The sequence below is a fragment of the Leucoraja erinacea genome, chromosome 4 (assembly GCF_028641065.1).
Source record: "Leucoraja erinacea ecotype New England chromosome 4, Leri_hhj_1, whole genome shotgun sequence".
Classification (NCBI taxonomy): Eukaryota; Metazoa; Chordata; class Chondrichthyes; order Rajiformes; family Rajidae; genus Leucoraja; species Leucoraja erinaceus.
The window spans coordinates 97,342,478-97,367,368 of NC_073380.1; the positions used below are offsets into that span (position 1 = coordinate 97,342,478).

The 24,891-nt window shown below is 45.5% G+C and overlaps 1 protein-coding gene across 1 annotated transcript in view; it reads right to left on the reverse strand.

The window, feature by feature from the left end:
• The window catches only part of LOC129696710 (CYFIP-related Rac1 interactor B), a 122,257-nt gene that overhangs the window by 45,919 nt on the left and 51,447 nt on the right, over positions 1-24,891 (reverse strand). The window contains exons 2-3 of the mRNA XM_055634829.1: positions 15,594-15,629; positions 2,241-2,353 (exon numbers count right to left, since the gene is read on the reverse strand). The gene's annotated coding sequence lies outside the window, so the exon portion shown is untranslated. The remainder of the gene's footprint in view (positions 1-2,240; positions 2,354-15,593; positions 15,630-24,891) is intronic.

A 24,891-nucleotide genomic window follows, 5' to 3' on the forward strand; every position in this document is an offset into this window, starting at 1 on the left:
GGAGCGAGGCTCCATCCGCAGGCCCGGTGGACGGTAACATCGGGAGCTCGTGGGTCCCTGGTGGGAGACCGCTTTTCAGAGCTCCCACAACGGCAACTTCTCCCGCCCGAATTGCTGGGTTGAAAACGACCCGGAGCGGGGCCCTACATCGCCCGGCGCTGCTTGAACGGCCGTGGGACTTGCCATCGCCCGCCGGGGACTTTAACATCGGGAGAAGAATGGAAAACAGGGGAAAGACAATGACTTTGCCTTCCATCACAGTGAGGAGGAGATTCACTGTGATGGATATTTGTGTTAATTGTGTGTCTTGGTTTTTTTTCCTTGTTGTATGACTGCAGAAATTTGAGGTTCAAATTACAATAAACGGTATTGTATTGTATCGAAGACCATTAAGATACAGAGGCAGAACCTGCAGAACCTGTAGGGATAGAAGGATAGCAAGTGCTGGATTTTACACATAGTTCCGTGATGGATCGTAGGATGCCAACCCTTGCACTGACGGAAAATATATAGCAACTTCAAGGAGAACAAGAGGATTTCAGTATAGGAGTAAAGAGTTCTTCTGCAGTTGTATAGGGCTCTGGTGAGACCACATCTGGAGCATTGTGTACAGTTTTGGAATCCTAATTTGACGAGTGATGCCTGGGATGGTGGGACTGTCATATGAGGAAAGATTGAAAATACTAGGCTTGTATTCACTGGTGTTTAGAAGAATGAGGGGGGGGGATCTTATAGAAGCATATAAAATTATAAAAGGACTGACTAGCTAGATGCAGGATAAATGTTCCCAATGTTGGGCGAGTCCAGAACCAGGGGCCACAGTCTTAGAATAAAGGGGAGGTCATTTAAGACTGAGGTGAGAAAAAACTTTTTCACACAGAGAGTTGTGAATTTATGGAATTCCCTGCCACTGAGGGCAGTGGAGGCCAAGTCACTGGATGGATTTAAGAGAGAGTTAGATATAGCTCTAGGGGCCAGTGGATTCAAGGGATATGGGGAGAAGGCAGGCACGGGTTATTGATAGGGGACGATCAGCCATGATCACAATGAATGGCGGTGCTGGCTCGAAGGGCCGAATGGCCTCCTCCTGCACCTATTTTCTATGTTTCTATGTTTCTAAGACTGAATCCTCAGGAAGCAAAGCACAATATTATAACCTGTTTCATACAGGCCCGGATTTTGTAAATGCGATTTGTGGGCAAAAGACTTTCCTTCTTTTGAATTTCCTATTTGTTGGCTTGAGTTCAAGAAGATTTCTGGCATCCAGCACAAAAAATTCCCAGATTAAAATGCACAATATGCTAATATAAGATCATTTTACAGAACACTATAAAGATGGGAATATAACAAGATTACAGCAGAACCAGTAACCATATAAATGTTACAATTTACTTTGCTTAAGGAATAACAAAGCTCACAAGATTAATGTTGTTTAGGACCAAAGGAGGTTAATAAATATCAATTATTAATTTAAAAGATCATTCAATCCCAATCCGCAAAACATTGCCTATCTCCTTCTCTCCATAGATGCTGCCTCACCCGCTGAGTTTCTCCAGCATTTTTGTCTATCTTCGATTTTCCAGCATCTGCAGTTCCTTCTTAAACATTTTGTCTACTGCACTGCAAAATCTCCCCAAGGTATGCCTACTTTGAAGAAGTTCTCCTCCTCCCTCCGAAGCCCGAACGTTGCCAATCTCCTTTGCTCCATAGATGCTGCCTCAACCGCTGAGTTTCTCCAGCATTTTTGTCTACATTAAATCCTAAGCAATATTTTTTGGGTAATTTTAGGGTTAGTAGTTAATAAATATATGAAATTTACCTTGATGATAATAAAAGGCTTAAAAATACCCCAGCTAGTGTGGGTACTTTTATTTAATCACTTAACCCAACTTCAGGACACATGCTGATTTCTTAGTTATTGTCAGTTTCGTGGCACTAAATTGAAGGTTGCCCATACACACAAAACAGTACAACATGCCTCGGACATGCTCCATGCAGTAAAATGCAAGAAAGACCCTGGATTAATAATTAAACCTAGTACTATATGGACTGTAAAATAGCTATTTAACTTTCATTGGCACTACAAGACCATTTCAAGGAAATACTTTCGAGTTACTGTATAATGGTAACTAATTTAAAATAATTTAAAAACAAATAACAATAATAACAATTTAGAATTGTGTTTTTAAAGCATTGAATGGTACAGAAGAAAGTTGTATAACATGTTGTCATTTCCTTACCAAGCAGGATGTGCACAATTATGTTGAGTTTGCAAATAATCTCAACAGCATCCAGTCACAGCTTGTTCACTTCAGCAAGATACCAGAGAACTGCCCCCAGCATGAATTGCCATCTAAGGTCACAAAAAAGAAAAGAGAAATTAGGGGAAAATGGGGAAAGAAACCAAAAACCTCTTCATACATAATTTGAATAACACGACTTCACATCAATTTTCCATTCCCGTTAAGGTTTACTGCATTGGATAAAAATGTATCAGCTTTCCTTTCCTCATCTTCTTCAAATCTCCATCTGTATTTCTAACCGAAGGGAGTATGTCACATTGAGTTATATCACCACAAGAGCATGCCAAGTTGCCATGAGTGTTGAAAGTAAAGTACCAAAGGCATTTTCACTGCAGGAAGGACCAGTCAAGCAATTTGCTTGCAATTAATTTAACAAGTATCAAAGGTTCTGGGAATTAAGAGTGCATATATACACTGAATGTCTACAATACACGGGGTCAATAACAATAGAGTGTTATCACTGTACCATGCTAAAGACCCAAAGTCTCCACAGAATGTGGTGAAAGCTTTTGTAGTATGCTGCAGGGAGTAAAGGGCCTGTCCCACGGCCGTTATTCACGCGCCATTTACGCGACCTGTTAGCGTGTGGGTAGCGCGGGACGTGCACATGGAGTGGTGTGGAGGAGTGTGGAGTGGCGTGGAGGAGTGTGGACTTCGTCCTGCACGAAACCTTCGCGCGCCACCGGCCTGTCGCGTAACTGACGGCCAAAGTGGGACAGGCCCAGGACCCTGGCACGACGCAACGTCTCACCTCCAACAGCAGCAGAAGCAGGCAAACGATCGCCGAGCTCGGCCTGGGGCTCACGACCGTTGCGGATCCGGATCCGCCCCCACTCCTACTCCCAGAGCGGGGCCAAGACGATTGGAGATAGAAACAAAATGCTGGAGTAACTCAGCGAGACCAGCAGCATCTCTGGAGAGAAGGAATAGATGATGTTTCGGGTCGAGACTTCTTCAATCTGAAGAAGGGTCTCCACCTGAAACGTCACACATCGGGAGAGAAGCAATGGGTGACGTTTCGGGTCGAGACCCCTCTTCCGATTGAAGAAGTCTCGACCCGAAACATCATCCATTCCTTCTCTCCAGAGATGTTGCCAGTCCCGCTGAGTTACTCCTGCATTTTGTGTCAATCTTCAAATGACGTCACACGCTCCAGAGGTGTCATTGTCTGGAATTCTGGAGTAAGCAGGGAATCCACAAAGTTTCTGGCCAATATTCCACTGCTGCATCCTTATAAGAGCTGCATCATTTCACTGCATCCATGTGGAGCCCAGTATCTAAATTAAACTGCTGCAGATATGCTGGTGAATTTGTCTGCTGAACCTGCACCCAGTCTGACCTGGTTCAGGATCATCAACCCAATTTACTTGAATGGAGAGTAAGTTACAAGGGACAAAGTCAAGCAAAATGGAAGCTTATAAAGGTCGACTTTTTTTAATCTTTTTAAAAATTATTTAATTGATTTTTAAAATTGAAGATTTCTGAATGCCTGGATCATTCATATAGTCAATCTGAGGAGATGCAAATTTGCCTATTTCAGTTATTTATCAGACATTTCATGGGCCACATTTGTCCTGGGCCCTCCATGTGCAAGCTTTACAGCTCCTGTGTGGGTTCCCCATTCTGGATTGAAAATGTGAGCCAACATTATGGTTTTAGAAAAAAACATTTGCATTTGGCCAGTACATCAACAATGAACATGATTTGGCCTATTGTATGTCTCTCGTAGTTTACAAGCATCTAAATATATTTTCACTACAGGAACTACAAATAATGTTTTGATCATTAGATAAGACAATGTATTTGTCACCTATATTAAATTAATTTCTACCTTATAAATGGAAATACTGCCCTTAATTTTATTCCATCCTTTCACACAAAAAAAATTAAATGGACGTTGCCTAAGTTGCTGAGCATTTTCGCATTTTGGTTTTATAACAAATATTAATGTTATTTTTTTTTCCGAAAAAAGGTTATGTAGAATTATTACCAATTTGCTATTTATCTCTCAAATCAAATTCACTCAACATCTCCCAACCATTACAAAGAAAACCACAGAATTTCAAGCAAACAGTGTCTTTGATCCTTTGCACTAGATATAACTAGACTAAGTGGGACACGTTGTGTCCCATGTTCACACGGGAGGGCTGGTCCCCCAATGCAAGATTCCCCCTCTCCACCAATTCCACTATTGGTGGCCAGTGGAGGGGTGGGAGGGGGGGGGGGGCTTTCTGGAGCGCTAGTATGGGTGTTGTGGGCTGAAGCGACTGGTTTCCAGAGGGCTAGTATGGACATTGTGGGCCAATTGGATTCTTGAGGTGGCAGCTCAGTCATTCAAGCCTGATGAGCTGGCAGCTCACTCACAGTTGGTGGGCTGGCAGTTGACTCACGGTTATTCCTTGAAATTCCATTTCAAGCAGGGTGCAAAGCCACCAAATTCAAGTGCAGTTTTGTACAACTTCAAGCAGGGTGCAAGGCCACCAAATTCGTGCAGTTTCATACCATTTCATGCAGGGTGCAAGGCCACCACATTCAAATGCAGTTTCATACCACTTCAAGCAGGATGCAAGCCAATGAAATTCAAGTGCAATTTCATACCATTTCAAACAGGGTGCAAGGCCACCAAATTCAAATGCAGTTTTGTACAACTTCAAGCAGGGTGCAAGGCCACCAAATTCAAGTGCAGTTTCGTACCACTTCAAACTGGATCCAAGGCCACCAAATTCAAGTGCAGTTTCATACCATTTCATGCAGGGTGCAAGGCCACCACATTCAAATGCAGTTTCATGCCATTTCAAGCAGGGTGAAACCACCATAATAGCACCATAAAACCACACAAAACACCACATAAACACCACACTCACAGTTCAGTAGACATTCCGTGTGTTCAGTTGATTCACATTCAGAGTCGTGACCTCTCCCTCCCCCATCTTGCAGAGAGTGAACCACACCTACACTTCCGGGTTTTATAATACTTCCCCCTCCCACCAGAAGGGGCTTGGCCTTCATGGCGTGATTGACAGGAGAGAGATTCTCAACATTTTTAAACACTAATAACACTTTTATTTCTCATTCATGGGAAGAATTCCCTGCACCTGATGAGTGGGGGAGGACCGAGTAAGATGGCCAAAAATCATAGCCGTAAGTGGTAGCGTTTTATCTAAAATCAATATACAGTGCAAACAGGAAGTTGTCAAGTTTAGGCTTTTAATCATTTGCCATTTCAAACCAACCACCACCAACCATTCATATCAGTATTTACTTTAATGTCATTTTAACTGAGTACTTACATACACAGATGAAACGAAAAAATTGTTTCTCAATCAGTTCCCATCAGTGCAGTTAATAAAAACAGAATAAATACATATAGCTTTAAAAATTAAAAAATTAAAAAAAATGTAAATTAAATTTAAAATTAATTTAAATTAAAAATTAAAAATAACCATTTGCTGTGCTTCATTTCAAACCAACCACCACCAACCATTTGCTGTGCTTTATTTCAAACCAACCACCACCAACCATTTGCTGTGCTTTATTTCATTAAAATATTGCAACATTTTCACAATTCCTCGCAGTTCCTAAACATTTTTTTTGTTATGATATCCATATCAATTTGAGTAGAAACTTGTGGGACTAAATTAAGAGAAGTTTCCCATCTTTAATGATTTGGAGAGTACATTGCACCCAAATACCCGATCGATCCCTTGACCTTTAATAACCTTGGATCAACAATCTTTTATACATTTTTACTACTGTATTTCCCGGCAATGAAGAAGCACCTGTGTCGAAAACGCCCCCCATTTTGAGTTGCTAATTTTTTTTTAAAGGCTGGCAGGACAGGATCAGGTTTGGTTTAGTCCAGGGGTCAGCAACCTTTTTTGCATAAGGGCCAGGACCCATGTATATGAGCGGATGGCGGGCCACATCTATTGCCATAGTTAATGAATGGAGGTAAAAATATTTACAAACTAAATTAGTAATTAGTAATAATACATACTAATAATACATAAATTAGTAATAATACATACTAATAATACATAGTTTTCACGTGTTTTTTAATTCCTTTTCTGCAGTTTCCTGATCGCCTGCGTGCCCCGCAGTTCCCAGATCCCTCGCGTCCCCGGGACTAGCAGCAGTTCTCAGGTCGCCTGCGAGCCCCGGGTCTAGCTGCAGTTCCGCTGTCCAGTCCCGGTGAATGAGTTGCTGGTATGATCCCCAACCCCCTCCTTCTCAACACTCCTGCCCTCGTCGCAACTTTACCCCTGGCGGCCCAGCCCTGCTGACCAGGGCCAGACTCCCCACACGCTATGGAAGGAACTCTTCCCCCCCCACCCCCCCTCCCCCCCCAGCGGTGCTGTCCTTTTACAGCGGCTGTACTGAGGGATAGCCAAGTCTATGTTTCTTGTCTAGCAATCTAACCATCGGCCTCCAAGACACAAATGTTCGGGCCTTATTTTAGGGTAAAAAAAAGCATCTTTATTCCCGGGAAATATGGTAAATAACAAATTAAATTTTAGGTGATAAGATTCAATTTTGGCCCAAATAAACTGGCCTGAGGGGTTATTTGAATTTATTTAAAAGGTTTTAAAAAAAATTTCAGTTCAAATATATATTTCAGACGTTGGAATACGAGACACAGTGAGCCAAATATCCCTTGTCATGAAACTTGAAATAGGGGGGAGGAGACCGGAAGGGGGGGGGTGGAGGTCTTCAGAGGGATGGAAAGGGGGGAGAGGGGGTGGAGAAGAAGTGAGGGGGAGGAATGAGAGAGGGAGTGGGGGGGGGGGGGAGAGAGGGGGGGGGGGGGGGGGGGGGCCACCGGGAAGGGGGAGTGGGGCACGTTGAGAGGAGGGGGAGAGGAGGGGGAGAGGAGGGGGAAGAGCAGGGGGAGAGGAGGGGAAGAGGAGGGGAGAGGAGGGGGTTGCGGATGACGGGGCGCAGGAGGGGTCGTAGGGGCCCATCGGGGAGGGGGTCCTGTTGGTCCTGAAGTCTCCAGCCACCTGCTATCCTCCGGGAAGAGGTACCGCCCTTGCAGGGAGAGTTGGGTTGTTTGCAGTTGCAGAGGGAGAGGGGGCCAAGGGCGGTACAGTTCCCAGGGGAGCCCCAATTCCAGGGGGGGGAGAGAGGAGACGTCAGGACTTGGCGACCAGACCCCCAGGGCCACTGGGAGCATATGAGAGCCCAGAGGAAGTCCAACCAAACTGCGTGTTCAGCGGTTTCAGGGGCCCAACTGCCCGGGGGAGGGGGGGGGGGGGCTGGAGGGTGCAATTGGTACGCGGGCGGCTGGTTCTGCGGGGTGGCGCAGCTCGGGCGGTGGGCCGGCCGAGTGCGAGTTGACTGCGAGCGGGAGGCGACAAAATGACTGCGAGTCAGGGGGGTGGGGATTAACGTAACTCGCGGAGCATGCAAAAACAGGGCCAGGGAGACTGCGGCTTTTTAAACTGTGCGGGCTGGCACTTCGAAGTTCTGCCCACACAGTCAGTGAACCTCTGGACACTGCATTTCATACAAACAGGTATTCTGAGGAAAAGAAAAAATTGAAGACTATATTTCGCGAGGGAGTAGATGTGCCCAGGATGTGGCGCAAACTCGCGACCTAGTATGGGAGAAGGCAAGATACAGGATCCTGAGTTAGGATGATAAGGGCATGTAGCATATTAGAATGGCGGTGCAGGCTCGAAGGTGATTCAATGGCCTACTCCATTTACAAATTTTCTAATTCTATTTTAAAAAAACATCTTAGATTTCATACAATTTACATTTAAAAAACTGCAAGAAAAAAAAACGATTAATCAAAATTTCAGATGAGGCGACATGAGGTAAATCTCTATTGGAATATGTAAACATTTCACCGTTAGCGCGTCGTGTTTTCGAGGAGATGTGAATCACAGACAAACAAGACACACACACACAAATAAATACATCCACATCCAAGTTTTATAATAATAGATATGCAGCCCAATTATTGCTGAACAATTCTTCCAGTTCTGCATAATTAATGTATGTGGATTAACACTCAGAGTATCTGAAAATTATACTCCTCAAAAAAATTCTCATAAACTTCATAATTCACCCAATTCTCCCACTATATATTCCATGTTTTTTTTAATTTTGCTTTGCGTAAATTGAGTGAGAGGTTGATTTCTCTTTTTTGTTTGCAGTCTGGGATTTCTTCAACCTGATCAGCTGCTTTGTGCGGCATTACTCTTGTGGTATGCCACAGATTCCCCATAGTTGGCACTTGGCTGCCCAGCACATGGAAAAGAAGAAATTCACACCACAAAGCCTACTTAATCTTCATGGTGTGGCGGCACCTGGTGCCAAGCCACGGGCACAACGAACCCTCGGCTCTGGAGGGCAGCGTCTCGGTGTGGGAGGCGCTAGTCACGGGGTTTTTACCTGAGTGGGCAATTAATGTCGGGCAACGCCCGTGACCAGTGAGGAAGGAGTAGGGAGCCGTATCGTACAGAATAAAACACGTCTCATGCACACAACTTCTGTCCACTTGCTTTTTGGCTGGACACCTGCGAGTCCCCGCTACACTGGTGACCCGGTGCCCAGGAGTGTAATCCTGGAAAGGAAATTTCGAAAGAAAACGCATTTCGCTGCTGCCGCCTACGAGGCCGAACTCAACGCGATCTCCCTGAAGCTGCCTACATTTTGGACCTCGCAGCCGAGGGGTAGGTTCCGACAGGCCGAGTCCCAATTCTACACCGTAACGGCCGACGAGACCCGTTATCACTATGTGGTTAGCACTCACGATCAAGAAACGGCCTGTGGTAGGGAAATACACAGGCCTCAAGGAGCTGCTGCTCCGGATCTGTGGGCCGAGCCACACGGAGTAAGCGTGTCCGGTCATCAACATGGGCGCGCTCGGCAACTGGAAGCCCTCGGCCCTCATGAGCGAGAATGTCATGGGCGACCACAAGCCAGGCCCGCTGTTCAAATTCACTTACCTGCAGCAGTTGCCGTGTGACATCTGCTGGCAGCTCTCGGGGGAGAGCTTCGAGTATCCGCTGAAGCTAGGTGCGCGCGCCGACGAGCTGTGGCTGTCCGGCCGGCAGGCAGTAGATGCGCTGGAATCGCTGGACCGGATTGATTCAGCACCCTGGAAGGCACAGCGACCCAGGACACGCCCACTAGAGGCCCACGCCCACAATAACCACAGAGCTGGCAAGTGGCACAGGAGAAGATGTCTGAGCAGGACCCAGGAGATCCACGGAAAAGGATGTGGTGTTTTTACCACCAACGCTGGGATTCAGCGGCCCATCAATGCCGCCAGCCGTGTTCGTTTCTGGGAAACACCAGTGCTGGCCGCCGATAGTCACCACGGAGGCCGGCAGGATCCATCGCTTGTATGCCTGGGACCAGCGCTCGGGGCTCAGGTTCTTGGTGGACACCGGGGCGGAGGTCAGCGTTTTGCGCCCATCTAGACTGGACACTCGTTCTGGTAAGAGGGCCCCTCCCCCCTAATTGCTGCGAATGGCAGTCAAATTGGCACATATGGCGTCCGCATGGTTCCCGTCATATTCGGCGTGTGCCATTTCACCCGGCCATTCGTCTCGGATGTGGTCCAGCCGCTGCTGGGCGCAGATTTCCTGAAGCACAGTCGCTCCTTGTGGACGTGAGGGGCCAACGCCTCGTCCACGCATCAATGTTCAAGAAGATCTCCTTGCGCTTTACTGCAACCACCGCGCCAGTCAGCAACCCCGTAGCGACGGTGGACAATGTCAACTCCCAGGTACTGGATGAGTTTCAGGACATTGTCACCCCCAAGTTCGGTTCAGCCAGTCTGAGGCATGGTGTCAGGCACCATATTCTGATATCAGGTCCACCGCTCCATGCCCACAGGCTTGCTCCCGACAAGCTCCTCATAGCAAAGGCGGAGTTTCGGAACATGGAGGCCATGGGCATCATTCGATGCTCCAACAGCCCATGGGTCTCCCCGCTGCACATGGTGGCGAAGGCGTCCGGCGGCTGGAGGCCGTGTGGCGAATACCGCCACCTTAACGAGGCCACGTCCGCTGACCGTCACCCCATTCCCCACATACAGAACCTCAGCCCATCTGGCCGGGGCTAGTTTATTCTCACAGGTCGACTTAGTCCAGGGATATCACCAGATTCCCGTGCGACCGAATGTCCCAAAAACGTCAATTATCACCCCATTTGGATTGTTCGAGTTCCAGTGGATGCCCTTTGGCCTTAAAAATGCCACGCAGGCCTTTCAGCGCCTGATAGACATCGTTGGCGCGAGTTCGACGTCCTGTTTATCTACCTGGATGACATCCTCGTGACGAGTCGCCCGCGAGAGGAACACTGCACCCATCTGCGTCTACTTTTCCAGCGCCTCAATGAACATGGCCTCATGATTAACCCTGGCAAGTGACAGTTCGGCCTCCGGGCAATCAACCTCCTGGGTCATCGGGTGACACGGCACGGAGCAGTGCCTTTGCCGGACTGGGTTGAGGCAATCCGTTAGTTCCTGCGGCCTGCTACAGTACGTGGCCTCTGGGAATTCTAGGAATGGTTACTTTTTATCACTGTTTTTTTCTGCGGCTGCCAAACTTTTGCGGCAGTGTTTCCAGTAGGTAAGCAAGGGAGATACAGTGTGATGCTGTCGCAATGACGGAGTTTGAAGGCGTGAAGGGGGCCTTGGCTCGTGAGACAATGCTCGTGCATCCATTGCCGACGCCCCCACAGCCCTTACCGTGGATGCCTCGGACTCTGCAGTCGGTGACAATTTGGACCAGTCGGTTAACGGCCATAGGCAGCCTCTCGTCTTCTTTAGCTGTCACCCGAGCTTTGCGGAACAGCGCTAAGCGCTTTTGACCTGGAGCTGCTCGCCTTACACCTCGCGGTGCGGCACTTCCGGTACTTCCTGGAGGGCCGTTCCTTCGTAGCCTTCACGGACCACAAACCCCTCACGTTTGCTTTCGCCAAGGTTTCGGATCCTTGGTCTGCCCGCCAGCTGGCGGCTATTTTGGAGTATACGACGGACGTCCGACACATCGCCGCAAAATGCAACTAATGGTGGATGACTTGTCCCGTCCGGCAATTGCAGCCGTTCTTAACCCGGCCTCTGGAATAGATTACTCCACCTTTGCGGCGGCCCAGCTGGCAGACGATGAGATGTTGGCGTACAGCACCGCGATATCTGGCTTGGTGCTTGAGGACGTTCCGTTGGGTCCCTCGGGTTCCATCCTCTGCGACGTAGCCACGGGTCAGCCGAGGCATATCTTTCCGGCGCCCTGGCGCTGTCGTGTGTTTGAAGTGATCCATGGGCTGGCCCAGCCATCCGGGCCGCGGTCGCTATGGTGGCCCGCAAGGTTTATGTGGCATGGACGTCGGAAGCAGGTCGTTCACTGGGCCCGGACGTGCATCCCGTGCCAGACATCGAAGGTGCATCGTCACGTCCGGGCGCCCATGAAAAACTTCGTAGTGCCACGCCGGCGGTTCGATCACATACACGTGGACATCATGGGGCCACTTCCTCCGTCCCAGGGTGTTTCACACCTGCTTACCGTGGTGGACCGTTTTACGCGGTGGCCGGAGGCCATCCCGCTCACGGACACTTCAACCCAGTCGTGCGCATGTGGCAACTTGGATTGCCCGCTTTGGGGTTCCACCACATATCGTGTTCTACTGGGGGGCCCCAGTTCACGTTGGAACAGTGGTCCGCCATGGCCCGCCTGTTGGGGACGCAGCTCCACCACACGACAGCGTACCATCCCCAGTCGAATGGGTTGGTGGAGCGGTTCCACCGCTCTCTGAAGGCCGCCCTGAAGGCTCGTCTCACAGACCCTGGATGAATGGACGAGTTGCCATGGGTCCTATTGGGGATTTGGACGGCCCCCAAGGAGGATCTGTCATCGTTCTCTGTGGAGTTGGTATATGGTGCTCCGCTCACTGTCCCCGGTGCTGGTGGGTCCCAGGAACCCGTCATTGGTGCTGGTCCGCTTGCCGGAGAAGGTCGGCACCCTGTCTCCCGTCCCAATGTCACATCATGGGGTGGCCCCTTCCCATATGCCACTGCCAATGATGGACTGCCCGTGACTCCCATGACTTTGCCATGACTCACACAAGTCGCCCTTGCAGAGCGCGTATGAAGGTCCCATTAGCGTGCTGCGGCACGGGCCTACTACATTTGATTTGGACATGGGAGGCCGGCACAAAACTGTGCCCGTGGCTCGTTCATGACCAGTGAGGAGTAGGGAGCTGTATCGCACAGGATAAAATATGTCTCTTACACACAACTTTGTGTCCACTTGGTTTTTGGCTTGACTCCTGCGAGTCCCTGCTACAATGGGCAATTTCTTCATAGTTAGCAACTAACACTTTTACTTCACTGCCAACTTGAAATCCAGCCTGAATAGTTTAGTTTCGTGATACAGCAAGGAATCATACCTACCAAGACCGCGCCACCAGTGATCCTTGCACACGAGCACTATATTACACACTAATTAATTAATAATTTTTATTGAAGCCAATTAACCTACAAACCTGTACATCTTTGGAGTTTGGGGGGAAACCGGAACTCACGGAGAAACTCATGCAGTCACGGGAAGAATGTACAAACTTCGTACAGACAGCACCCGTCGTCAGGATTGAACACAATCTTTGGCACTCGACCGTTGCGCCACAGTGCTGCCGGTGATATTGATGCAAAACTACAAACCAGGTAGAGAGGCAATTGCAAAAACAAAGATCTGGGGATGCTGATTTATACCAAAGATAAAGTGGTGGTGCGGTTCAGCGGGTCAGGCAGCATCCCTGGAGAAGGATAAGTGAAATTTCTTCAGACTGAAAGTAGGGGGTGGACGTGGTGAAGAGCTGGAGGTGAGAAAAGACCAAGACCAATCAGGGCTGGCAACAAATGACCTCAGGCAGGGTGGTGCCCTGGTAGGCCCGTTGTTGGTTAGGGAAGGTATGATCTCAAGAGGAATACAATGTGGTAAACTGTGGAATTGTGGAGGAAGTGACCATGGGGGGAGGGGAATATTACTTTAAGTAATTTAAAATCAGATACGTTTATATCAATGGGTTGTAATAAGTATGAGGTGCTATTCCTCCAATTTACATGTGGCCTCACTAGATAACTGGGCCTTTGAAAGAAGATTTGTATTTTCTTATGGTGAATATATGGTACCTGTGGATCTAAAAAAAAACGATGTTTCCATGTTTGGTGTTAATAACAATGTTAACAATTTAAACTTGTTATTCAGCATGAGGATTTTGTCCCAACCAACAATGGTTAGAACCAAATCGGAAGATTGCTTGTGCACAGAAAGTCAGGATGGTGGTTGGCATAGAAGAGGCATGTTGCAATGATGTTTCAGCATTCCCATTTCAAAGGTAGGGAGGGATGGGAGACTTTGCCAGTACTTTCCGGTTTTCGGGAGAGGGGGGGGGGGCAGGGTAAATTGAAAGCCAGGAATTGAGTTTTTCCTTGGGAATTTTATGAGGGGGAAGGGTGCATGATGGTGGTGGAAAGACAAAGGGAAAGAAAAATAAATTGCAGACTCGGCATAGTGCATTGACAGAGAAGGTTGAGCAGGAGTCAAGGACTTAATTTAGTATTTTACTTGCATGTTCCCTAGTCTCAATGTTCCGTCTGTTCCAAGAGTGTGAAATGATGGATGCTGCCAAGATAAGATGGTATCACCACAGAAAGAGCATCTCATGATGTCACCCCACATGTCCCAGATACAAAAATCTTGTTGGGGCGCAAGGGTGACTCATGACATCACATCAAATTTTCCAATTGACAAATTAACCCAAAATAAATTATTGTGCTTAATTTAAGAAAAAAAGTCAAATTCATCCCATTCACACCGAAATGAGAAAGGCAATTAAAAGTTAAGGTTTTTTATCGTAGGCATCAAAAGTTATTTCTTTACTATCAAGTGATAGTGATGGGTCACCTTCTCAAAGCATTGTAGTCCCTTAATGATAATGCTCCCATAACAATCATTACATAAGGAATTCCAAAAAAAAATTAGACCCAGATACCATTGATGTTGATGTCCCAAGTCAGAGCATGCAGATTCAGAAATTTAAAGATTAAAATGTTCTTACGATTATTGTCAATTATATTAAATGACAGTACAGCACTTTCTTCAGACCGTCTCCATCGACAGGATGCACCTCTCAACAGCTGCCGCTTCATCCTGTCGGCTGTCGCTCCCCCCTCCACCACTGTCTCCTCCTCCTTCTCCAATCACTTTGTCCAGTCCGCCACTCACCGCTCCACCGCTGCCTCCTCCTCCTTCTCCCCCCGGAGTTGCTGACATATTCCAAGGTGGAAGATATCGGTAACTCCGTTGGAGGAGAAGACGGAGGAGGAGGGGGGAGTAGTAGACAAAGTAGCGACCGACAGGAAGAAGTCACAGTTGGCGAGAAGGGAGGGTGCCCCGTGGAGACCCAGCGCAGTGGCAGCAGTCTGAGGAAATCGCTGTCGGCCAGGGGTACAATGGTGTACCTTGTGGAAGGCATCGGCAACTTGGCCAGGAGTCGTTCTCCACCTCCTCGCTCATTCTCGATCTCCTTCTCTGTGTCGCCGGAAAAGTAGCAAACCCGGGCAACGCTTTCATTTCTATGAAACGGATGGAAAGCTCTCGCCAGCCTCCCATTGCAATAACACAGGTCACTCAGTAAACAGGACAACCTATTGTGAATTGTTTACGTGAGTGTGAGTTCGAGTAATTCGCCTATTACATTAATCGGGGAGTGCCTGTACCAGGTTTCTTAAAACAATAATAGTAGCATTTACTTCTTAGTTTTTAAATTTGATGTTATTTTAAATCAGTTTTGAAATTCTCAATTTTTAAAACTAACAGTATCAATGTTTTACCCAGGGTTACACAAAAAAGCTGGAGAAACTCAGCGGGTGCAGCAGCATCTATGGAGCGAAAGAAATAGGCAACGTTTCGGGCCGAAACCCTTCTTCAGAAAACCCAGCTTTTTTGTGTAACCCTCGATTCTCCAGCATCTGCAGTTCCCTCTTAAACAATGTTTTACCCAGTTTATTTCTGTTTACTTTATCAAGGGTTTTCCCAGTTTATGAACTATAGTTACTGAACAGCATATTATGAAACATTTATTACTTATTCTTCTGGTATATGTAACTTAGGTCACCCACATCTTAATATAGCTTGGTTATTGAAGTTAAATAATCTCTTATAATAATTTATGTGCATGTTCCCTCAATCTTTAGTATTTTACCCAAAGAAACCTTTTAATTTATGTAATCATATACATTTGAAATGTTTTAAAAAGTGCATTAGCACTTACCTAGAACTTCTGCTGCTTTACGTGTTGGCTCCCACTCTGGAATCAAATATAAAAGGAAATATATTTTTAATCTGTATGCCTTTGCTTGTAATTTCATCAATCAAATACAAATTTGTATTTAATGTATTTATAACGCTGTATCTATATTTATACTCACAATGTATTGATAAACACTGAAACACGTATTTGTTGATCCTATGGTAAGCTTTAACATGCATCATGGTAGCATATTATTTCAGTTTACATTTTACTATTCATTCCTCACTTCTAATATTTTGCTTCCCCTCATTTAACATCCAAATTACCTTTATTCTTCACATTATTGACTTAGAGGCATCTTTTCTTCTTCTACCTCATCACTGGCTATTTATTGCGCCTCCACCTGCCTTAAGGGCCTGTCCCACTTTTACGACTTAATTCACGACCTCTGCCGAGTTTGCCCTTGACTCATGCTCGCAGCATGGTCATCACGAGGTCGTAGGAAGTCGTAGGTAGTTCGTAGCAAGCCGTGATGCTAGTCGTAGGTACTCGTGGCATCAAGTAGGTCGGGGGCGTTTTCCTAGCATGATGAAAAATGTCCATGAGTAAAAAAGGTCGTGAATTAGGTCGTGAAAGTGGGACAGGCCCTTAAGCCAAAATGCTGAAATTGACATATTGAACACGGACATGTCCTCACAGGACCATTAAAATATATCTCTGACAAAGTCTTTGATCACCTAATTTCACATTTTCTGTAGTTTGAAATGTATGTTGTTGCTCAGTTCAATAAATGAATGTACCATAATTCTTAGTCAATACTATATTGCAAACTTCTCAATGTGCATTATTTGCAGTTGATTGGTCTTTGGCCTTTTCCTACTACAATGCACAGCAGGTTATGAAGTATATCCTTTTTTTTCATTTTCATGGCACATTTGAACATATTTACAATAAGTTAAAGATAATGTGACAATGTTCAGTGAGTAAACCAAACTGGAAGTTGGGATATTTTAAAGCGTCAGTGTTAAAACAGGACAGTATATCACAAGACCAGGCCCTCCAGCTCCCAATGTCTGTGCCAAACATGATACTGAGACCAACTCTTATCTGCCTGCAAATAATCCTTATTCCTGCATATCCATAGGCATATCCAAAATGTTCATAAATGCCACTTTTGTATCTGCCTCAACCATCACCCCAGCAGCACGTTCCATGCACTCACTACTCCCCGTGTAAAAAAACTTGCCCCGTGCATGTCCTTTGCGTTAAAACGCTGCCCTGTATTATTTGATTTCTCCATCCTGGGATAAAGGTTCTGACCATCTATCCTATCTACACTCATAATTTTAAACATTTATATCAGGTCTCCATGCAACCTCCGATGTTCCTGAGAAAACAATCCAAGCCTGTCCAACTGCTCCCTATAACTAATACCCCCTACTCCAGGCACCTAAACTGCACCCTTTCCAAAGCTACCACATCCTTCCTGTAATGGGGTGACCAAAACTGCTTGCAATATTCCAAATGCAACTTAACCAAAGTCCTATCTTCTTCTTCGTTATGACGTGCAAAGCCTAAAGTTGTAGGACAACTTATTCTATTTGATCTTATTTGATTGTGCACGGCGTGTTGATTGCATTAGTCGAAACAGGGCGAACTGCGTGAAGGTTGCAATCTTCCACCCCAACCAAAGTCCTATAAAGCTGTATCATGACTTCCTGACTCTTATATACAATGCTCTGAACTATTCATGCAAACAAGCATATCATATACCTTCTTTACCACTCCATCTATTTGTGTGCCACTTTCAGGGAGTAATGGGGCTGTCCCACTGTACGAGCTAATTCAAGAGTTCTCCTGAGTTTCCCCCGATTCAAACTCGGAGAATTAAGGTAATAGCTGCTCGTGGGTACTCGGGGCTCTCATGGAGATTTTTCAACGTGTTGAAAAATCTTCACGAGTCTTCACGAGCTTACCGCGTTTCCCGCGTACCTGCCGTTAGCTTTACGAGCCGCTAAGAGACTCCCCGAGCTCCGATGTACCCGCAACGTACATTCTACGTGCTTAACACGAGTTTAATTTTTTTTTTAACTCGGGAGAACTCTTGGGTAAACTCATATAGTGGGACAGGCCCATTACGGACTTGGACCCCTGGGACAATAGACAACAGGTGCAGGAGTAGGCCATTCAGCCCTTCGAGCCAGCACTGCCATTCAATGTGATCATGGCTGATTATCCCCAATCAGTACCCCGTTCCTGCCTTCTCCCCATATCCCCTGACTCTGCTATCTTTAAGAGCCCAATCCAGCTCTCTCTTGAAAGTATCCAGAGAACTGGCCTCCACCGCCCTCTGAGGCAGAGAATTCCACACACTCACCACTCTCTGTGCGATAAAGTGTTTCCTCGCCTCCATTCTAAATGGCTTACCTTTTATTCTTAAACTGTGGCCCCTGGTTCTGGACTCCCCCAATATATCTTATATGTTTCAATAAGATCCCCTCTTCTTCTAAATTCCAGAGTATACAAGCCCAGCCGCTCCATTCTCTCAGCATATACCTCGACTGTAGATAGACAAGACACAAAGATCTTTGTCAAGACTCCTGCAATCTCCTTTCTTAATAACCTGCGATAAATCCTATCAGGTCCTGGGAATTCATTCACCTTCATGCTCTTTAAAAGTCCCAAAACGTCGTATTTAATCTCAAACTGGGGCCAAGGAAAGAGTGTTCACGTCGCAGCCCTGTTTTCACCAATCTTTTCACCACCATGTACAAGAAAGCAAGACAGACACCATTGTATGCAGATGCCGAGAACAACTTCTCTGACTGAACAACTTCTAATCTTGCGTGTGGACTCAATAAGAAGATCTCAAACTGCCTTTGATGCTTGTTTCTAATATAGATATAGAAAACTTTGGGATTTTCATTAATCCGTCTTGCCAAAGCCATTTTGTGGCCCCTTTTGGCCGGTTTTGGTTGAGTTATTTGCTCCTTTCTTTATATTCCTCAAAGGCGCTATCTGAATCCATTCTCTTAATAAACCTTGCCACTCTGACCAAATTTACATCCTCTTTGGTCATCCAAGGTTTCCTGACTTTGCAATCTGTATCCTTTTCTTAATTTCAATGAATTTGCCTTTAAACTAAGTCCAGATGTGGACTTACCCAATAACAACTGGCTGCTCTCAGTGTACCCTCCCTTGTTCCTGCCTAATAGCGTTGCAGTTTACCTCGCTCCAATTTAGTATCCTCCCACAAAGTCTAACCTTCTCTCTATTCAAAACAATCTTAAAGCATATGGGGGGGAAAGAAAAAAAGTGCTAGAGTAACACAGTGGGTCAAGTAGCATCCCTGGAAAACACGGATGGTGACATTGCAGGTCGAGGCCCTTCTTCAGACTGATTGTGGACGGAGTGGGGGAGAAAGAAACCTAGGAGAGAGGGGTAGGACAAGTGTGGCAGGTTATCGGTGAACAAGGTGGAGATAGGTAGATTGTTGAACAATCAGATTAAAATAATGGTGTGGGAGCTGTGATCACTATCCCCAAAATGCTCTTCTAGTGTAACAGCAGTCACTTGACCAAGCTCAGTTCACAAGGACAAACAAAAACTGAAGCAGGAGGACAGGTACAGAGTCGTTCAATGCTGGTCTGCAGACACAGATGACATCCTATGCGACTGCTTTGAGTTAGTGGACTGATCCATATTCAAGGAATCTGCAGCTAATTTGATTGAGCACGCCACTGCTGTGACTGACCTCATAAGCAAAAGCGTGGAGAAGTGCATGTCGATGATGAACCGTGAAGTACATACAGTGCCCTCCATAATGTTTGGGACAAAGATCCATCATTTATTTATTTGCCTCTGTACTACACAATTTGAGATACTTAATAGAATAAATCACATGTGGTTAAAGTGCACATTATCAAATTTTATTAAAGGCCATTTTAATACATTGAGGTTTCACTACGCAGAAATTACGGCTGTGTTTATAAATAGTCCCATTTCAGGGCACCATAATGTTTTCCACACATGGCTTCACATGCATTTGCAATTGCTCAGTTGTGTTTAATTGCCTCCTTAATGCAGCCATTAAGGAGTCCTTAAGAGAGCTCTCAGCACCTTGTCTTTCTTCCAATATTTCCATCACCTTTGGAAACTTTTATTGCTGTTTATCAATATGAGGACCAAAGTCGTGCCAATGAAAGTCAAAGAAGCCATTATGAGACTGAGAAACAAGAATAAAACTGTTGGAGACATCAGCCAACCTTCGGCTTACCAAAATCAACTGTTTGGAACATCATTAAGAAGAAAGAGAGCACTGGTGAGCTTACTAATCGCAACGGGATGGCAGGCCAAGGAACACCTCCACAGCTGATGACAGAAGATTTCCCTCTATAATAAAGAAAAATCCACAAACACCTGACCGACAGATCAGAAACACCCTTCAGGAGTCAGGTGTGGATTTGTCGATGACCACTGTCCGCAGAAGACTTCATGAACAGAAATACAGAGGCTACACTGCAAGATGCAAACCATTGGTTAACTGCAAAAATAGGCCAGGTTAAAGTTTGCCAATAAGTACTTAAAAGAGCAACCACAGTTCTGGAAAAAAGGTCTTGTGGACAGATGAGACGAAGATTAACTTATATCAGAGTGATGACAAGAGCAAAGTATGGAGGAGAGAAGGAACTGCCCAAGATCCAAAGCATACCATCTCATCTGTCAAACACAGTGGTGGGGGTGTTATGGCCTGGGCATGTTTGGCTGCTGAAGGTACTGGCTCATTTATCTTTATTGATGATACAACTGTTGATGATAGTAGCATAATGAATTCTGAAGTGTATACACATCCCATCTGCTAAAGTTCAAACAAATACCTTAAAAATCATTGGCCGGCGATTCATTCCACACAAGACAATGATCCCAAATATACTGCTAAATCAACAAACACAATATCCCTTCTTTTTTGTTTTTTAGGTGTTCTTTGTTTTTTGTGTAAAGTTGGTGTTTGTTGAAAAAATTGTATGATTGCACTGAGTACGAGCGGACTATCCATCTATCTGCGTATACAAAAACAACAAAATACCGTAAAAAATCCCTGGCCGGCGATTTCAATTCCACCACCAATGGATACTGACTCACAAAGGAGTTTTTCAAAGCTAGAAAATGGTCAATTCTTGAGTGGCCAAGTCAATCACCTGATCTGAACACAATTGAGCATGCCTTTTATATGCTGAAAAGAAAACTGAAAGGGACTATCCCCCAAAACAAGCATAAGCTAAAGATGGCTGTAATACAGGCCTGGCAGAGCATCACCAGAGAAGGCACCCAGCAACTGCTGATGTCCATGAATCGCAGACTTCAAGCAATCATTGCACGCAAAATCTTAAACATGACTACTTTCATTAACATGACTGTGTCCCAAACATTATGGTGCCCTGAAATACGGGGACTATGTTGTAATTTCTCCATGGTTAAACCAAAATGATAAAAATGGCTTTTATTAAAATTTGAAATGTGCACTTTCACCACTTATTTAAGAAGGAACTGCAAATGCTGGAAAATCGAATAGACAAAAATGCTGGTGAGGCGGCATCTATGGAGCGAAGGAAAGTCGTCTTCCTTCGCTCCATAGATGCTTGCCTCACCCGCTGAGTTTCTCCGGCATTTTTGTTTAACCACATGTGATCTTTTCTATTACAAATCTCAAATTGTGGAGTACAGAGGCAAATAAATAAATGATGGGTCTTTGTGCCAAACATTATGGAGGGCACTGTACACGGATGAAGGGCAGATCGGCAGTAAACAATTAAAATGATCCCGAGCAGTACGAGAAGGCCCGCTATGATCTTCGCAAAGCCTTCAAGAATGCCGAGACAATTCCGGGACAAACTTGAGTCCCAGTATAATCATTTGGACACCGACAGAATATGGCACGGGCTGAATACTATAACTAGCTGCAAAACGAAGTCAGGCAACATCACTAATGATAGAGCGACCCTGCCTGATGAACTTAATGCTTTCTATACTCATTTTGAGAAGGCCAACGGGCGATGCCATCTGTCCCAGGGTCACTGTTGCCAGTTAGATGGCCTTCCTGAGGGCAAATTCACCCAAAGCAACTGGCCCAGAAGGAGTCCCTAGCTGTGTCCTTAGAAATTGCACGAACCACCTATACAAGGAAATCTTTAATCTCTCCTTACTCCGCTTTGAGTACCCATCTGCTTCAAGAAGACCACTACCATCCCCATGCCGAAGAAAAGCACAATCTCGTGCCTTAACCACTACCGCCCAGTGGCCCTGACATCCAATTTCATTAAGAGCTTTAATAGGCTGATTACGGTCAAACGGTTAAATGCTTTTAAATATATAAAAGGTACATAGTGGAATACTTGACTAGGTTGTAGCTTGTATTTCGTCTCAAGCAGGCCTTCTCCAGTGGATTGATAAGAGAGAGAGAGAGAGAGAGAGAGAGAGAGACAAGCCCGGGCTTGTCTCAGGTTGATGTATATTGAGACAATGACCGGTGCCGTTGAAATGTGTCTACCAATTGATAAGAGAGACAAGCTCAGACTCGTCGTGTAGTGATATGTATTGTCTGAATACTGTGACCATGACTAATATCTTTGGAATGTGATTAAGTGATATGACCACTAACATCTTAGGAATGTGATTAAGTGACACACAATATAAAAATACCATGCAAATCTTTGATCATTGAAGTGGTAGCACGGGGAAGTCAAGTGCCTGTTCCTTACTTGACTGGTGTATCCGTCACTTCCGCCGGCTGATGATCAGTAAAGCTTCAGTTGGTTTACCTAACGTTTTTTGTGAGTTATCTGTTTATTAAGAAGTGAACGTTATCAAATGAACACATTAATTCCAGTCTGCCAAGCAACCTTAACCAACTGCAGTTTGCCTACCATACAAACAGGTCCAAAGCTGATGCCATCTCATTGGCCCTACACTAATCTCTGGAACGCCTGGATAAGAGAGACACCTATGCCACACTTCTATTCATAGATTACATCTCTGCTTTTTATACTATTATCCCATCCAAGCTCAACACCAAACAAAAGGAACTTGGGAGTCAACATGCATCTCTGCAAATGGATCCTCTACTTTCTGATCAACAGACCACAATCTGTACTTCTTGATTAGTATAGGTGTCAGAGATAATGGACCGAAAATACCTAATTCTACTCTTATTCCTTGACCATTTGACTGAATGACAATCAGTGAGGATAGTGAAGAACAATCCTCAACACTGGTGCTCCGCATGGATGCGTTCTCAGCCCGCTTCTTTACTCTTTATTCACCCACGACAGTGCAGTCAAGTACATTTCCAACTCATATAACCATATAACCATTACAGCGCGGAAACAGGCCATCTCGACCCTTCTAGTCCGTACCGAAACTCATTTGACAAATTTGCGGACAACAGCACTGTAGTTGGTTGGATATCAAATAATGACAAGACGGAATTCAAGAAGGATATTGAGAACTTCGTAACCTGGTGTCAAGACAACAACCTTTCTCTCAATGTCACAAAGGAGATAGTGATCAACTTCAGGAAGTGAAGTGCTGCACATATCCCAGTATTCTTCGACGGTGCTGAAGTAGAGGTGGTTGAAAACTCCCTTCCATTGATTCCAACTTCTCTTCATGCTGTCTCGGTAAGGCCACCAGCATATTCAAAGATAAGTGCCACTTCCTCTTATCCCCTTTCCCATCAGGTAAGATGTACAGAAGTGTGGAAATACATACCTCCAGATTCAGAGACAGTTTCTTGCCAACTAGAGAGCGGTCCTGAGCTACCATCTACCACATTGGAGGCCCTCGGACTAATCAGAGTTTACCTTGCAATAACGTTATTCCATTTTTCCTCTATCTATACATTGTGGACGGCTTGATTGTAATCATGTGTAGTCTTTTCACTGTTTCAAGAAACCTTCGGATACAACTCACAGATTCTGCCCCATCTCGGCCTTTGTCAGTGAACAAGTTCCAGTCACTATTGAGGAAGTTAAAGTCACCCACTAAGCCAACCCTGTCGCTTTGGCATATTTCAGTAATCTGTCACCATAGCTGTTCCTTTATCTCTCTTGCTATTGTGCATTTTCATTAGAATTGTAGAAATCTAGCACCTTTCCTATTTCTAAGCTCTACCCATATTGCCTCAGCAAACAAACCCTCCAGTAGGTTCTCTCTGTGTGCCGACGTGCCAGTCTCTGATTTGTAGCACAATTCCTCCGCCTCTTTTGCCTCCCTATTGATCCCCAGAACAATGAGCAGCCAGTCATGTCCTTCTCACAACCATGTTTCTGCATTGACCACATCATCGTCACAAACACCAACACATAGCCCTGTCCCACCGTGCAAGTTCATTCCAAGAGCTCTCCCGAGTTTAAAAAAAATCAAACTCGTAGTAATCACAGAGAATGAACGTAGCGGGTATGTCGGAGCTCGGGGACCCCTCTTAGCGCTAACAGCAGGTACTCAGGAAGACTCGCTAACGGCAGGTAAGCACGGGAAGACTCGTGAAGATTTTTCAACATGATGAAAAATGTCCACGAGAGCCCCGAGTACCGACGAGTGGCCATTACCGTAAATATCTGAGCGAATCAGGGCAAACTTGGGAGAACTCTTGGAATGAACTCGTACCGTGGGACAGGGGTTTAAGTTCATCTGCTTTCTCCACAATACTCTTTGCATTGAAATAAACACATTTCAGCCTATCAGTATCATCATATTCCTTCACGCTCACCCTGTCTGTCCTTCACCTCTGTCTGTCTGTTCTTCCTTTAAGACTTAATGGGCTTGACTGCAACCTTTCTATCACACCTTCCAATTTTTAACCTACTTCTCTGGTTCCCCTCCACCTTCCTGTCTAGTTTAAATCCTCCCATGTAGCACTAATTAAGCTCGCTGCAAGGATATTGGTCGCCCTCCATTTCAGACGTAACCCATCCCTCTTGTGCAGATCATCTCTGCCCCAGAAGTGACCCCATAGTTTAAAAATCCAAATCCCTGCCCCTTGTACAACTACTGAGCCCACATTCATCCATCATATTTTCCTATTCGTACCATCATCGTAACATGTTCCATCAGAAGTAATCTGGAAATTATTACTCTCAGCACCCTGCTTTATAATCTTCTTACTCTCTATATTCATTTTGCAGGACCTTATCCCTTTCCCTATTTATGTAATTAATGCCAATGTGCACAGTGACTACCAGCTGCTCATCTTCATGCTTGTGAATGTTCTGAAGCAGCTTTGAGACACATTGGACCCTTGTGCCAGGGAGAGATCACACCA